The sequence below is a fragment of the Elgaria multicarinata genome, chromosome 5, assembly GCF_023053635.1.
Source record: "Elgaria multicarinata webbii isolate HBS135686 ecotype San Diego chromosome 5, rElgMul1.1.pri, whole genome shotgun sequence".
In the NCBI taxonomy this organism is placed as follows: domain Eukaryota; kingdom Metazoa; phylum Chordata; class Lepidosauria; order Squamata; family Anguidae; genus Elgaria; species Elgaria multicarinata.
Window position 1 is genome coordinate 11,846,433 of NC_086175.1, and position 17,764 is coordinate 11,864,196.

The following is a 17,764-nucleotide window of genomic DNA, read 5'->3' on the forward strand; positions in this document are numbered from 1 at the left end:
CCAAGGCTTTGTTTAAAAGCCATATCTTAACTTGGTGCTGAATTGAAACCAGTGAAATGACTTCTTTCATTTCCCTAACACTATAGCTAACATCTGTTGATATTTAAAACTTTTTCTTCTTCTTGAGATAGAACATATTTTTAAGACCTAATAACATGATCAACTTTTGAACGAGCGTTATATAGATGCAACTTGCAAGAGGATAAATATACAGATATTTGGTCTGCTTTTCTTGAAACCTTTGTATAACTCGCTCCCTTTTTTCAGTTTATATGATGGAAATGATGATAATTCTATATACACAATCTATGGTCTGTCCATCCCCCGTTATCACAATGTATTTCTGTTTTGTTTGTTGATATTCACAATAAAATTTAAAAATTAATAAAAAGAAAAGACAAACCTCTACTCCCAAACAAGGGCTCCTACTCATTTCGTTTATTCAGTTTTCAAGGCTAGACTGAGAATCAAACAACTACAATGCTTCTTAGAGGAAAATGTTCACCAAATGCTACGTTTGTATCCTCCCTGAGGCCTGGTTCACAGATACATGTACATCACTTCTATATGTTTAATTACTGTGAAGTGACTCTACTGGAAAACATTGTGTTTGAGGTAATTTTAAACTAAATAAAAGCTTGCTCATTCACACAAGTCATAACTGATTGCTTGCATGAGAACCACTGCAGCCTGACACAACCTGAGAAGTCGGGATGTTGGGACAGTCCAGCTGAGGGTTGAGGTTACTGACCTCTTGCCAGCTTTGTCTCCTGGACACCAGTCCTGTACTTGTCTATGCGACACCAGTTTGCATAAAAATGGCAGCTGATCTATTTACATAAATCATCATGTGCATAAAATGGCAGTCGTAAATAGCACCATTTACACAAATTTACAAGTGTAAATGGTCTGGAGTAAACAGGTGTAAACACATTTTTGTGATGGAGCTCTCCAATAAAAATGCATACAAAAATGCATGTATTATTTATTTGTTTATTTATTTATTACATTTATATCCTGCCTTTTTGCCTCTAAGGAACCCAAGGTGGCGTTCATAATCCTCCTCATCTCCATTTTATCCTCACAACAACAACCCTATGATGTAGGTTGGGCTGAGAGTCTGTGACTGGCCCAAAGTCACCCAGTGAGATTCCATGGCCGAGTGGGGACTAGAACCCAGATCTCCTGAATCCCAGTGTAACACTCTAGCCACTACACCACACTGGCTCTCCATGTATTAGGGGAAAGTGTGCACAAAATCCATATATTAGTAAGAGTAATTTTAAAAGAAATGTTCAAAAATGCATTACATTAGGGAAATAGCTTGCAAACATTGGGTATATTAAGCAAAATAGTGTACAAAAGTCACGTAAAAATGCAGACAAAAATGCATTTCATGCATTTCAAAAAAATTCAAGTGCATGTTAAAAGAAGAACCTCAGAAATCTTGGATGAACATGACATGAAATTCAAAACACAAGCAGCTGAGAGAAACTGCAATTGACACATATGTCCATCTCTTGAAAAAAACGACTCTATAGCTTGTTCCAAGCCTCGGTAGACTGGGATAATGCTGGCATGGGGAGGTGACACAGTGTGGGCTTTGTCTGCACAGTCCTAGGCATTTCATGCAGCTTTGAGTGCCTTTGATGGCCCCCTCTTACATTGGTGCCCCTACCAGCAGGTTTAGCTACTGGCATTAGTTGTAGCAGGAGCTATGCTGCAATCTATGCCTAGTAGCTACAACCACCCTGCCACTGGTGTGTGTGTGGGCATTTGGTATCAGCAGTGTCCACTACTGGGAGGCTACAGACCCGGGAACTGCCCAGAGATAACACACAATGACAAGAGCTGTGTTCTCATGTTACCAAAGAGCACAGGAAGAAAAGCCATTGGCATTGCTCCCAGATCATTGGACTATTGTGGTACTGAGCTTTGACATTATTATTATTATTATTATTATTATTATTATTATTATTATTATTATTATTTATTTAGCACCATCAGTGTACATGGTGCTGTACAGAGTAAAACAATAAAATAGCGGCCCATGATTTGTGAACTTGCTCCATTTGGGGCATATTGCAGAGAGGGCCACTTCAGAGAGCCATCACCGCAGGCTTTTAAAACATATTATTTTACTGTGGCCTTCGCTTGAGATGAGTGCTGTTGTTGCTGCTATTGCCATTGTTTTTTATTGTTGGCTTTTATTGTTATTTTATTGTTAATGTTTTTACTGCTTTTAATATTTTAACTGTTTTTGTGTATCTTATTGCTGTAAGCCACCTGGCAAAGGCTTTTGCTCTGAAAGGTGGTCAATATTTTTTAAAAAAATATAAAATAATAAATTTAAATAAAATAAGTGTATGACCCCAAATGAACATACTGTCTCTGGTATCATATCCCTGGGAGCCAATTCATACATGCTAATCGTCACTCAATGCCCCAGTCATCAAGTTTTGCTTATGGATATGCAAACCAGCCCTAACTTTGATTAGTATTGCAGCTTTAATTCCTGATGCTAGACATATTATATGCCGCCCAGAGAGCTTCGGCTATTGGGCGGTATAGAAATGTAATAAATAAATAAATAAATAAATAAATAAATTGTAGCCCAAAGATATTATCAGGATGTTTCTGCTTATGATGGTATCTGATCCCCTTCAAACCTCAACTGATGAACATGCATGTTCATCAGTTGAGACTGAAAGAGAGACTGAAAGAACTGGGCATGCTTAGCCTGGAGAAGAGAAGATTGAGGGGAGACATGATAGCACTCTTCAAAGACTTAAAAGGTTGTCACACAGAGGAGGGCCAGGATCTCTTCTCGATCCTCCCAGAGTGCAGGACACGGAATAACGGGCTCAAGTTAAAGGAAGCCAGATTCCAGCTGGGCATCAGGAAAAACTTCCTGACTGTTAGAGCAGTACGACAATGGAATCAGTTGCCTGGTGAGGTTGTGGGCTCTCCCACACAAGAGGCCTTCAAGTGGCAGCTGGACAACCATCTGTCAGGTATGCTTTAGGGTGGATTCCTGCATTGAGCAGGGGGTTGGACTCGATGGCCTTCTAGGCCCCTTCCAACTCTGTTATTCTATGATTCTAAGTGTGAATCAGCCCTAACATTGGCTAGTATCACAGCCTTACCTCCAGATGCTCGATACATTATCTGAATGTTCATCCCAATGAATTCAATAGGTTTATTTGGAATATTCATTTCATTTGCATGGCCAACATGAAACATTGGGACCACATTCAGTAAGAGGGGACAGTCTCTGTGTGTCATTTCACTTACTCCAGCTGGGAAGGGCAAAAGCTGCAAATGTAGAGAAATGATGTAGCTCTCTGGTTTCTCCAGTTGCCCTGCAGAAGTTATGCTCATCCCCCTGGGTGGTTCAGAGCAGTGCAATGTTGTTAGTTTCAATGTTGAAATGAGCTAACAGCAGACTATCTATCTTTAGTTATGCTGGTTGGAAGTGTAAGATCCCATGGAGAGGGCGACCCAGAGATCTCACAGTATAACAAATTTAATCTGTTGGGCTCTATGTGTGAACTTCTTGCTTGCATTGTACCACTGGGACCTACTTCATCATTGTAAACTACTTTGGAGGAGTTGTATTAGGAACATGAATGGTGCAGTTAAGTGTCCACATTTTCTCCTATTAAGTTTGTGAAAACTATGAGTTATGCTTCACAGTCCTGCAGAAAATATTTTCACATGGATTCTGACTAGCATCTATGAAGCTTTTTTTCCCTTTTTTTTCTGCTGGTTCAAAGTAATTTAACTCAGGGGAGGGAACAGAGGCAATGATCATCCATCTAGGATCAGAATTAATAGGACTAGTATTGATCAGCTGCAGCTCTTTACACTGAGTTCTGGCCAGAGTCAAATATAACGTTTCTTCACATCTGCCTTTGATTTTCTCCAGAGACTTTCATCTCAAAGATGAGGTAGCTTTAGAATGTTGGTTATTTGATTCTGCCCATCAGGAATAGCAAAGTGGGGGGAGAGAGAGATTGCCTTAAACTGTGTTAGTTAATTGGAAGCAATGTGAGCAAAAAGATATTTATTTGCTAAATTTTACATAGGACAAATACAGGAGGCAATGTTATCGGATTAAAATGAAGGGGGCAATGTTGTTGCTTCCATAGCACTCAGTTCCCTTGGGCACCGGCACCATTTTAGATTCCAATGGTGAGGGCAACGAGATTTCTGTGGGAGACGGCAAATATTCACAGTGACGCTCACAGATATAATCAAGATCTAACTGTAATAAAATAAAATAGTCATTCTAATCTAATGAAATATGCTGTAGTGCTTTTTATTCCTCAGAAGAAAAAGGGAGGAGAACTTCAGGGCTCAAGGAATGGTTTATTACGCCCAATAAGCTGTAACGGTGGTTTACAGACCAGGCTGAAAATTGTTATCCAAGGATGTTTGTGAAGAAGGATTTATTCCAAAATATGTTTGGCTTTAAACAAAATTCTTTGTGTACCTGGAGGTCTCTCTCTCTCTCTCTCTCTCTCTCTCTCTCTCTCTCTCTCTCTCTCTCTCTCTCTCCCTCCCTTTATTCCCCCCCCACTATTTATTATGCCTCATATTAACTATAGCAATGGCATCCACACAGATGATCCACAATGACACGGGTCATGCATAAGAGAGCCAATGTAGTGTAGTGTTTAGACTATTGGACTGGGACTGGAAAGACTCAGGTTCAAGTTCCTACCTGGCCATGAAGCTCAGTGGGTGACTTTGGGCCAGTCATTGACTCTCAGCCTAACCTACCTCACAGGGTTGTTGTGATGCATGCAATCAAATACACCATCTTGGGCTCCTTGGAGGAAAAGGCAGAATATAAACTTAACAAAGAAAGAAAGCTGCCACCCTACTGAAGCATGTATTTTGTGCCTTTGGTATACAAAACATACAGAAATTAATTCAATTTTTTATGACAATAGTCAGCATGTAGAACCATAGATTGGGGAGGGGTCTGCCCATATTGGGGGGGGCGAGGAAGAGGAGGAGGAAGAGGAAGAAGAAGAAGAAGAAGAAGAAGAAGAAGAAATAAAAGCTTTATTTCCAATATCATTTGATAGATAGCCACTGCCTTCTTTTATACTCTCTTCCCATAAGGATCCAGTCTACTTGCTAAGCAAAAACTCTTTGGTCTTTTATTCAGGGCTGCTGAGAAGATTTATGGACTGCTGAGAAAAGATGACTCATCTACTTCATTCATTCATTTATTTCTATCCCGCCAACATGGCTCCAAGGAGCCCTCAAGGCAGCTTATAATAAAACAACATTCAAACAATAAAATTCAGTTCCTAACTTCTTACACACCACTAGTAAACATTAAAACGAAATAGCTACGTACAATAAATGTACCCTTCCCTGTATCTCCCAAAGTTTTGAAACTGCCCAGTATTTCTCATGGGAAGTGAACCAGCTCTAGTCTGTTTTCTGTTGTGTAGCCACCTCATCACCCACCCCACTGCCTTGATTTGGAGCTCCTCATTAGGGTGAGATCAGAAATCTTTCTTTGGTCTATACCAGAAACTCCAGATTCACTGTCTCAATTCGGATGGTCCAAATAATTAGGCAGGTGGATATTTTTAACACCCACGCTCTTGATGCTGCCATTGGTATGGCCGCATCCAGACCAGTTCTTGCTTCCAAAGACTATTTTTGATTTAATTCAAATATTTCTTGGCTGCCTTTCAGGGCAGAAGCAGAGTATAGGGATGGAAAACATCATCATCATCATCATCATCATCATCATCATCATCTGAAATCCTGTCGTTTATAGTAAAAGAGAATTTAAGCTCATAAAAAAGTGTTGTCTGAATGGGCTTCTCCACATGAACAAGCAAGTCTGTCTTCTTGGCATCCATTATTTTTGTTTGAAGTTACATAGCTCTTTAATCATGTAGAGAGAGGAAAGGCAAAGAGGAGGGATGGTATTGTTGTGGCAGTCTCTTCTGCTACCACACATAAGTTCATTTCTGTTGTTTATTCGTTCAGTCCCTTCCGACTCTTTGTGACTTCATGGACCAGCCCACGCCAGAGCTTTCTGTCGGCCGTCGCCACCCCTAGCTCCCCCAAGGTCAAGTCTGTCACCTCCAGAATATCATCCCTCCATCTTGCCCTTGGTCGGCCCCTCTTCCTTTTGCCTTCCACTTTCCCTAGCATCAGCCTCTTCTCCAGGGTATCCTGTCTTCTCATTATGTGGCCAAAGTACTTCAGTTTTGCCTTTAATACCATTCCCTCAAGTGAGCAGTCTGGCTTTATTTCCTGGAGTATGGACTGGTTTGATCTTCTTGCAGTCCAAGGCACTCTCAGAATTTTCCTCCAACACCACAGTTCAAAAGCATCTATCTTCCTTCGCTCAGCTTTCCTTATGGTCCAGCTCTCGCAGCCATAGGTTACTACGGGGAATACCATTGCTTTAACTATGCAGACCTTTGTTGTCAGTGTGGTGTCTCTGCTCTTAACGATTTTATCAAGATTTGTCATTGCTCTCCTCCCAAGAAGTAAACGTCTTCTGATTTCCTCGCTGCAGTCAGCGTCTGCAGTAATCTTTGCGCCCAGAAATACAAAGTCTGTCACTGCCTCCACGTTTTCTCCCTCTATTTGCCAGTTACCAATCAAGCTGGTTGCCATAATCTTGGTTTTTTTTTTTGAGGTTTAACTGCAACCCAGCTTTTGCACTTTCTTCTTTCACCTTCGTCATAAGGCTCCTCAGCTCCTCCTCGCTTTCAGCCATCAATGTGGTGTCATCTGCATATCTGAGATTGTTAATGTTTCTTCCTGCGATTTTAACTCCAGCCTTGGATTCGTCAAGCCCAGCACGTTGCATGGTGTGTTCTGCATACAAGTTGAATAGATAAGGTGAGAGTATACAACCCTGCCGTACTCCTTTCCCAATCTTAAACCAGTCCGTTGTTCCGTGGTCTGTTCTTACCATTGCTACTTGTTCGTTATACAGATTTCTCAGGAGGCAGACAAGATGACTTGGTATCCCCATACCACCAAGAATGGTGGTATGGGGATACCACCGTTCATTTCTCGTGGTGAACTAAATGTGTGCCTCCTACGGCTAAGCCTGCCGCTGTTGTAATGCTGCCATCGCCCCCACTTAGATGCATATTTTCCCCAAGCAGTTAATATCTACAGTCTGATTTTTGGCAATGGAAAAATATCAGTGTAAGGCCAGAGCTAGAACGGGCTTTATCCCAGGGTGATCCCTGGGATCGTCCCTGTGTGTTCACATGATGCACAGGGGATCCCAGGATCAGGGAAGGATGTTCCCTCCCTTGCCCTGGATCTCGCCCTCCCCTTTGGCCCCGGTTTTTCCATGGTTCCGGGCTGAGCCAGAGACCGCGGAACGTGTGGCTGGGCGCCGCGGATTAACCTGGCTCCGCGCGATTCCTCACTAGGAGCCAGGAGCCACGCACGGGCGTAGCACTCCTAAGAAGCACTGCGCCCATTGGGGGTAGAGTAGGGGAGCAAGGAAAGTACTTTAAATTTAAAAAAACCACTTACCTTTAGTGCAGGAGCATTCATGCACTGCTGCCCTTTTAATTTTTTTTTTTTTAAATGGAGGGCGCGATGCCTCTCCTTCTGAGGTCGTCATGCATTGCATGTAAACAGAAGAGGGATCACGCGATAAACACATTGCAGGATCTTCCCTCCTCTGTTGCGGGCTAAACGGTAGGTGTAGCTAAGGCCTAGGTCAGACTTCCCTAATCTAGAGCTCTACAGATATGCTGGACTAAAAGTCCCGGGAACCCCCAGCCAGCTATGCTTATAGCTGGGGGTTCCAGGAGTCATGGTCCAACATATCTGGAGAGCACCAGGTTAGAAATGGCCAGTGAAGGTGCCAACTGCAGTGCAGTGTATAGCTGTATTTTAATCTCACCATTCTTTTCTTTGTTTCCATTTATCGTACACTTACTGACATTTATAATTTCCATTTATAAATATTTACATTTATATTTACAGGGGAAAGCCCTGGAAATTTCCTGGATTTTTTTTTTGGGGGGGGGCGGGAATGTGGCTCGGCTTGCAGACAAGTAACAGGAATCCATCGGGGAGGATTGGCAAATGAAAGCCATCCCTAATGGCTTCCCTAGGAGCCAACTCCTAAGTATGTTGGAGGAATCCATTTGGGGGGTAGATCTCGGTGAGTTTTCTCCAGGTTGTTCCCTCCCCCAGACTCTTGCTTGCTCACCCCTTGCAAATGCGTGACAGGTTGGGGGGTGCCTCAGGGATCCATCGAGCCAATAGGAAACAGGATTTCCCAGTGACGGCCATCACTACCGACTCCAAAGTCACAATTGGTCCTAAAAGTTGATTCTGGATGCTCTGCATATTGGGATTATAGCCATTAGCTGAAATCTTAAGATATCTTGGGTTACTTTCATTTATACCAAGGACTGGTGCCTCCCTCCTGCCCCCAACTTTAGTGATCAATTTTATGAGAGCCATTCTGCTGACACTTTGGAAAACCTGCAATGATATATTTCCTCCAGTCCCTTAAAGAATACAGGGGATGGGGTGGTCGTTGCAAAGTGATCTGTATGAGGCATTTATTGTGTGCTTATTCTATATTCAGAGTTGTTTACTGGTTCTATGTGACCTGCAGAAGAAGCATGCTCAAAAGTGGGTCCCTGTTATTCCTTACTCTTGATGACACTGTTTAATTAAAATGGGAATGTAAGTTGCAAAGAGCCTCGTGTCGTGCAGAGCGGTAAAACAGCAGTTTCTGCAGCTGAAACTCTCCCCATGGCCTGAGTTCGATCCCAGCGGAAGCTGGTTCTCAGGCAGCCGGCTCAGGTCAACTCAGCCTTCCATCCTCCCGAGGTTGGTAAAATGAGTACCCAGTTAGCTGGGGGAAAGGTAATAACGGCTGGGGAAGGCAACGGCAAACCACCCCGCTATAAGGCCTGCCAAGAAAATGTCAGTGAAAGCTGGCATCCCTCCAAGAGTCAGTAACGACTCAGTGCTTGCACGAGAGGTTCCTTTCCTTTCCTTACTGGTTCCTAGATGATGTCCTGACTCTCCAATTTCGGTTCTGTTTTTAAACAACACTTTCGGGGTGGAGTGGAGTGCATGGAAAATGCAGTACTATTTGTGCAAGCAAAATAAGAGACTTTTCCAGTTGGGTAATTGTGCTATTTCACTATAACAGTGTGCCACCTAGATGTCATATAGCAAAAAAGCAGGGGGGGGGACACTCTTTGGATCTCAATTCTGCAACAAAACTAAAAGTAGATACAGCGGATTAAGTGCTTCATGAAGAAACACTCTAAGATAGGCTTTATACGTTACAATTGGCTGTGTCTCCACAAGACCCAATTAATTGTATCAGGAACCAAAATACTTCTCTCAGTAAATACAATAATAAGCTCATGAGGGTGGAGTGATCTCATATTAGTCAAACTAGCTGTGGTTGGTCGTGTCCCGAACAGTCAAGTGACAGATGAACAAAATTAATCCTTATTTTTGTACCAACGCTGACAAGCCTTCTCAGCAGCGGAAAAGAATGATGAATGGCTCTTTAGCACTGTGGGGCAGATGGTGGTATCTGAGATTGTCAAGGGACTTGGGTATTAATTCAAGCATTTAAATAAAGGCATCATTATCAAGGATGTCCTCAATTTCATACACAACACTGGATGCCCACTGACACCAAGCTTATGCTGTTTTAGAAAGCTTAAATGACATAAAGCTCATGCTATTGGAGAAAGGAGGGAAAAGTGGGACGTCTCGGTAAGTTAAGTGATTTTAATATGAAACATTTCTGAGAAGCAGAAAGCTGCAAGTGTTAGTCCGTGGGGGTTAGGGCTGAGACGAAAGGGAAAGATGATTCAATGAAAATCTTCATTTGACTTGAAAGAGGTCTCCCTCATTTCAGTGATTTTTTTTTTGTAAAAGCATCATTGCAAAAGGGCTGCAAAAAATGGTCATTTTGTCATCCGTGATGGTTTGTGATGCTTGACACACTGATGTTTATGTGACCTGCAGAAGAAGCAGGCTCAAAAGTGGGTCCCTGTTACTCCTTACTCTTGATGATGCTGTTTAATTAAAATGGGAATGTAAGTTGCAAAGAGCCTCATGTGGTGCAGAGCGGTAAAGCAGCAGTTTCTGCAGCTGAAACTCTCCCCACGGCCTGAGTTCAATCCCAGCGGAAGCTGGTTCTCAGGCAGCCGGCTCAGGTCGACTCAGCCTTCCATCCTCCCGAGGTTGGTAAAATGAGTACCCAGTTAGCTGGGGGAAAGGTAATAACGGCCGGGGAAGGCAATGGCAAACCACCCTGCTATAAGGCCTGCCAAGAAAACGTCAGCGAAAGCTGGTGTCCCTCCAAGATCAGTAATAATTCAGTGCTTGCACGAGAGGTTCCTTTCCTTTCCTAAGTTGCCAAACAATCCTTTTACTCCAGGCCTCAGCAATCAGTTGGCACAGGAATGACGAAGTCTGAAAAATCAGATATGCTCTAACAGCATGCATCACTCCTGTGTGCTCCCTTGCAAATGGTGGTCAGTCAGGTGGACTGGCCAATATCCCTCCCTAGCTGAAGCAGGGATTTCAGGTTTTATTTGAATACCTCAATGTGGGAGGAGAAGCTCAAAGCTCCTCTTGTTCCACTGAGGGAAGATACTCGCATGCTTATTTCACCCATGCTTGCTTTGCCTGTTCACAGGACAGATGGCAGGAGGGAAAGCCTTGGCTGAAGGCAGTGATCCTTAGGGATAGGCATAGCTGCCAATATCAGTTTTCATCAGTTTCTCATTTTTCTAATATTAAATTTGGTTTATTTATTTATTTTATTTTTGCATTTATATCTTGCCTTTTTTCCTCAAGGAATCCAAGGCGGGGTACATAATCCCAATCCTCCTCCTCTCCATTTTATCCTCACAACAACAACCCTGTGAGGTGGGTTAGGCTGAGAGTCTGTGACTGGCCCAAAGTTACCCAGTGGGTTTCCATGTCTGAGTGGGGACTAGAACCCAGATCTCCCGACTTCCAGTCCAACACATTAGCCACTACACCACAATGGCTCATTTATCACAAATGTTGAGTTTAAAAACAAACATAAAAATTCTGATGCATTTTGTGCATTCCTCCTAATACATTGCCCAATATTCACCTTGTGCAACCAATTTTCCTAATCTAATGCACTTCAAACATTGATTTTAACTAATATATGCAGTGTGTATGTACATTTCCCTAGCATCTGTGTGTGCATTGTTGGGTTGGAGAACTCTATTGCAAAATTCAGAGAACTGCACATTTTGAAGGAAAATTTACTTTTGGTTAACATAGTGGTTAGCAGGTTTGAAATTCAAATCCAAAGCAAAAAAAAATTTGAATCCAAAGCAAATAAATAAATAAATAAATTCTCCTCCATCCATAGTGGTCACATTTCAGTGTATGCTTATGGTCTCAGCTAGTGGAGGCTGGTGGTTCTAAGGTGCTATCCAAGGTGCTGAACCTTATCCCAAAGGTTCAGCACCAAAGAAGGATCTTTTAGAGTCCTTGCCGGTTCTGACTGAAATCCAGAATGGATTCACAGCCCCACTGGAATTGGATCCACTAGCCCACACTGATCCCAGATTTCGTCCTTGGCATCTCCAGATTTGAAAAGGATCAGGTAGCAGGAGCTTTGGAAGAACCTCTCTGTCTCTATGGGGAAGAATCCTGGAGAGTCACTATTGAGAGCCAGTGAAGATAGCCTCTACTAAGGTAGTAGAAGATGGCACTCATGCTAAATGATCATCCTTCTTTTTATATTTTGTCTGTCTTCCCTGCCGCTGCTCAACATTTCCCAGCACCATTGTGAGAAGCCACAGACACACACTTCCCAGAAAGGAATACATGTGCAAAGAATTATGAACCAATAAAGACCTCTCAATAAAACAGGTAGAAAGCAACAACAAGACAATGTTCTCTGGTGACACTTGCTATGGATGACTCAATTTCAAATAAAGCTGGAGTAGTGAAACTAGGGCTGGGCCGAATCCTGTCCCCTGGTTTTCGGGAACTTTCTCTTTCCCTGAAAAAGAGGCATTGTTTTTTCTGCCTCTTTCATAGGGAGGGGGGAAAATTCAGAGAATTTTCTCCTTGGGGCGGGGGTTAGGGGTTCCACAAACCTTTTTAAAACATAGCCGGTTGCTGAGGGGGCTTCTTATTTCTTTCATGTGTTTTTTTTAAGAACAGCCCCGCTTAACTCAGCATGTGGAGGAGCCCAACACTTCTAAGTGAATGCTATTGGGACCATGTGACCTCACCCTCTTCAATAAGCACCCAGGAAGAACTACTGGACTCCTGCAAGTGCCGGGGGGGGGTGTTTTTGAAAAGAAAGAAAGAAAGAAAGAAAGAAAGAAAGAAAACACCTCAACCACTGGCTACATTTTAAAACGTATATGGAAACCCTGGCCCCCTCCGCAAGGAGAAAATTCTCACCTCTTCCAGCCTCTTTCACCTGAGTTCTCTGCCCCCAATGAAATGCTGAAAATGGGATGGTTGAAATTTTCAGCCCAGCACTAAGTAAAACATCAGTACTTTCACACACACCCTTCCCAACACACCATCACTATGAAACGAACAAGGAGCCGGGAGAATGTTATGTTGGGAGGCAGCAGACTTAGGTCAGTAAGGGCCAGTTTTAATCATGGCAGCTACAAGTAAGAGGGTGGGCAGTTGTGGAGGACTCGTGGGGGGTATCGAGCCTCCCAAGTGCTCAGCAGAGGCTCACAAGGCCTGGCTCTTTGAGGTGGACTGCGCAAGTCAGGGGGCAGGGAACACTCAGGGTGGACACGGGAGGGCATCTGTAAAAACCTACACATTCATTTATGTTGTGGAGCGTCTTTGCATATTTGGGCCAAACTGGCCATGACATAGGAAATCTACGGTTTTTGTTTATATATCATGCGAAAGGAAATGTGGGGGGCGGCAGGGGAGATTGATTTGTATTGGGAAATCACTGGGAAAGGAGGGGTCATCCATTTTCCTGACTGAAATAAACTTCCTGAAGTTGCTACTAGGGTGACCCTATGAAAAGGAGGACAGGGCTCTTGTATATTTAACAGTTGTATTGAAAAGGAAATTTCAGCAGGCGTCATTTGTATGCATGGTACACCTAGTGAGATCCCCTCTTCATCACTACAGTTAAAGCTGCAGGAGCCCTGCCCTCTTTTGTATTTATTTAAGAGGGCAGGGTTCCTGCAGCTTTAACAGTTGTGATGAAAGGGGAATTTCACCAGTTGCTGCATGCATACCAATGACATTCCCTTTTCAATACAACTGTTTCTTTGCAACTATTGAAGACCTTTTCATATGGTCACCTTTATATTATCTGTATGTTCTGCTCCATCAAACAAACAGTAGCATCAGGGAGGGTGAAAGTATAATTGGGAAAATGACATGGGGAAAGGTTTAACATGCACCCCAAGAAAAAAACGGGGGAGAAACCCTATAGGATCCAAACCTCAAAAGCTTGTGAGTGTAACACAAGAGTCAATGGAGAGTTCTACTGTGATGTTAATAAATGTATATTCAACTATAAAGATAGCAATAGTATATGTAAATCAGCTATTACTGCACATAATCAGGGTATCCTGAACACTTCAATGAGGTGCAAATGAGTGTTACAGCACAATTAACACAAGAATACACATCATTTTCAACATACAGTTGATGAAATTACCAACAATCTGAAACAACAATCACCCACTACCGACACAAAATAAATAAATAAATCACATAAATCATATGCTATAATTCTGCCTTACAGGTGGTGAATTTGTATGTTCTATTGTGATTGTTAACTAGAAAATAAATGATATTTAGGGGTTGATATACAGGTGCTGGTGTACCAGTATTATAGCATATGATTTATGTGATTTATTAATTTATTTTGTGTCAGTAGTGGATGATTGTTGTTTCAGATTGTTGGTAATTTCATCAACTGTATGTTGTAAATACAGGCGACAGAAAGCTCTGGCATGGGCTGGTCCATGAAGTCACGAAGAGTCGGAAGCGACTGAACGAATAAACAACAACATGTAAATGGGTGTGTATTCTTGTGTTAATTGTGCTGTAACACTCATTTGCACCTCATTGGAGTGTTCATGATACCCTGATTACGTGCAGTAATAGATGATTTAAGTAAACTATTGTTATCTTTATAGTTGAATATACATTTATTAACATCACAGTAGAACTCTCCATTGACTCTTGTGTTACACTCACATGCTTTTGAGGTTTGGAGCCTATACATAGCGTTAACATGCACCCCTTCAGTGCATCAGTCCTGATCTGAATCTGCACCCTCAGATTCAGATTCACCCTTAATTTTTTTTAAACTTTTAAATTTTAAAAATTTAATTTTTAAATTCTTTTTAAAAAAGAATTTTAAAAAATTCTTTTTTAAGGTGAACATTTTTAAAAAAGTGATTTCCCCTTCTAACTACAAGAAGTAGTTTATTTATTTATTTATCAAATTCTGAGTATTACATTTGTATCTTATTTATTTATTCATTTATTATTTTTAAATTCCACCCAAGAACGGATGAAGTAGGCTCTGGTCCACAGATTCTTAGAGCGTAATAAATTGGTTGATCTTTAGCACATTACAAGATTCTTTGCTGTTTTTAACTTCCATCAAGATCTCAAAAACGCACCCTGGTTTTTATGAAGTGCAATTTTATTTTCATTTCGGGTACAATCCTATGCATGTTCTATAGTACCCAGTATTCCCCAGTTAGCCATGATGGCTGGGACATACTGGGAGTTATAGGGCTTTTTCTCTCTCTAAACATGTGTAGGCTTACACCTTTAATTACCTAAACTGGTGTGTCCCCACCAAATGAGGTTGATGGGTGGCTACAAGAGAAACAGTGTAAGCCTATGCGGCAGGGTCTTGCTATTTACTGTTTTACTCTGTACAGCACCATGTACATTGATGGTGCTATATAAAATAATAATAATAATAATAATAATAATAATAATAATACCCCTATTTAATGAAGACAGCCTATCATTTCCCAACTGACACCCTTGACATCTGCATTATAGTCTTTCTGCCAAATAACAGATGAATAACTTTTTTATTATTATTGTGTGAGGCATTTTAGAACCCATTTTTAGTCCTTTTAGATCTTTGCACTGTTTCACCCCCTGATGCTGGTTTTATTTTTGGCTTTATCGTGTTCTGCTGCTGTTTTTATCCACATTGCTTTTATTATCATTGTTTTATTGTTGTTTTGGTATTTTATGTTTTCAACTTGAAGGCTATAACTTCGGTTATTGAGTGGTATAGAAATGCAATAAATAAATAATCAATCAGTTGAAAGGCAAATGACTAATGAACCACACATTCTTTAAATAGCGGATGACCTTAATGCAATGAAACATTTGTTTTCTTTCCATCTATTCTGATGGAGAAATTGCTAACAAGCATCATTTCTGTTATTATACAGATTTGGTGGAGATTTTCCCCCCACCACATCACAAATGTTTAGTGTCATACCCCCAAGCTTTTGAATGATTGTCACTAAGGATACAGTAGATTTAGCACTGATTGCTAAACTGGAGCATTGGTTGTGAGGCTGAACACATGCCTCGTTGAAACGAAATTTTAGGGGTTGATGAATCTGATTATTTTGTTCTCTCTTAGGCCATAGCTAGACCTAAGGTTTATCCCTGGATCATCCAGGGGTCAATCCTGTTCATCTAGGTGACACACAGGGGATCCAGTGCTCAGGCAGGGGCGCAGTCCTCATTTCCCCCCCCCATGGCCTTAGTCCTCATTTCCCCCCCATCTTAAATTCAGTTCATCCCAAATTTTGAGATTTTTTAAGAAGTCTGCATGAAAATTCACAAGCATTTTGTGCACATTTCCCTTAATATATGCATTTTGCCTAATACACACATTTTTGCAACCAGTTTTCCTAATATAATCCATATTTAAACATTATTTTCTCTAATATGTACATTTTTACGCACATTTTGTTAAATTGGAGAGTTCCACTGCAAAATTCGTACAAGTGTGAATTGTAATGCATGTAGTGGCTTGAAAGTGCAAAATCTGGTGAGTTTACATTAAAATGTGAACTGAGCGTTTTAAAATACGAACTGAACATTCTCACACATCCGTAAAATAAATCCATCAGAACTTCCCAGTGGATTTTGCTATTATTTTGTAAACAAGTCAGGTATCTTTCCTTTTGAAAAGGTATAGCAGTAGGGCTCAGGTAAGAAAACTGTCTATAGGAAGGAAGCTTCTGACAAAATTTGAGTGGTTTATTTCTTGGTTGAAATTAATAATCCTTCCTGCCTTTCTTCCTTCAAAAAACCCTGAATACAAGTGAATGAATATTTGCGATCATAGATCTATTAAAAAGAGAGCCCCCATGATCATTTCTTTAAATCACAGCTTGGCTCTCAGGGAGGAAGATGCATAAGAAGATAAGGTAGGGGTAAGCAAGCAGGTGGGCAGGAGAAAGCAGGGAGTCCAATGGACTCCTGTTTGGCCTTGTGCCCGGCTTTCCTGGGTGCTGGCTGTGCAGCTGGCACCCAGGAACCCACAAAGCTGAACCACTTCAGGGTGTGTGTGAATTTCACTTTGGTTTTGGTGCCAAAATGAAGCAGCCAAGCCCCAAAGTGCCCCGGCTTGAATCGGGGCTATTTCAGATCCTCCAAAACAGCCTCCAAGGCGAGTTGGGAGGGGACTGTGCACAGCCCTACCATATACCTTTAGGTATTTTTTTGGGGGGGGGATACCATGTGGTGGTCTGCTTCAACAAAATGTCTTGGTCCAGCCATGCTTATTAACTGCAGCAACTTACATGATTTGACAAAATCACAACATTCTTTGAAATAATGTGAAAAAGTCACAATGGTGATAAACAAAATCCTGTTTGGCTATCATAGTTGATCAGATTCAACAGTAGTTAGGGCAAATGTAACCAAGAACAACTGGACAAATAAGGAGGAAGTGAAGGAGGGAAACAGCACTTAAAGAGGAAACAGACAGTGAAACAAAATGGTTGTCAAACAGCATCACAACACTGTGACTATTTGGTGAGGCAAGCCATTTTTGGTAATTAGAATATGTTAATTTTTTAAAGCATATTTGCTACAGCCCACTCAAAATCTTAAACCTTAGTCTAAAACAATCAGTGTATTTATTACTGAAAGCTTGATCCGTTGTAATCTTTAAGTGTGCCTTATGCAGATTGGATTTCTGTGCATGGTTTCAACTTGTTTGCATTTACAAAAGAAAGGGGAATAAAACAGTAATTTTGGTTTATGCTGGATATTTATTCTTTTCCCTAATGTTTTCCTATCCTTAACTGTAAAATCATTCCTGGGAGATGTTATTTCAAGTTGTAGTAGTCACTTAGTGTGGCAACATGTACTTGCAAAAAGTAATTTGATGGAACACATGAGCGCAAGCCCTTGCCTTTGCAAAAGGGTCAGGCCACCAAGAACCTTTTAAACAGTAATTGGAGAAAACAACATGTAACAGGAGAACTATACCCTGGATCTCGTACTCATTTTGCTCTTTGTATTTGGTAGCTGTTGTTTATTAACAGGCCCCATTTTAGAAGTCAAGGACATGATACAGCCAAAGATAAACAATTTTAAAGCTCAATTCCTAAGCATGAATACTTGGGACCACATTCCATTGAATGTGGTGGGTTTTACTTCTGAGCAAGAATGCTTAGGATTGCAGCACATATCTAATTCGCTTCACTGG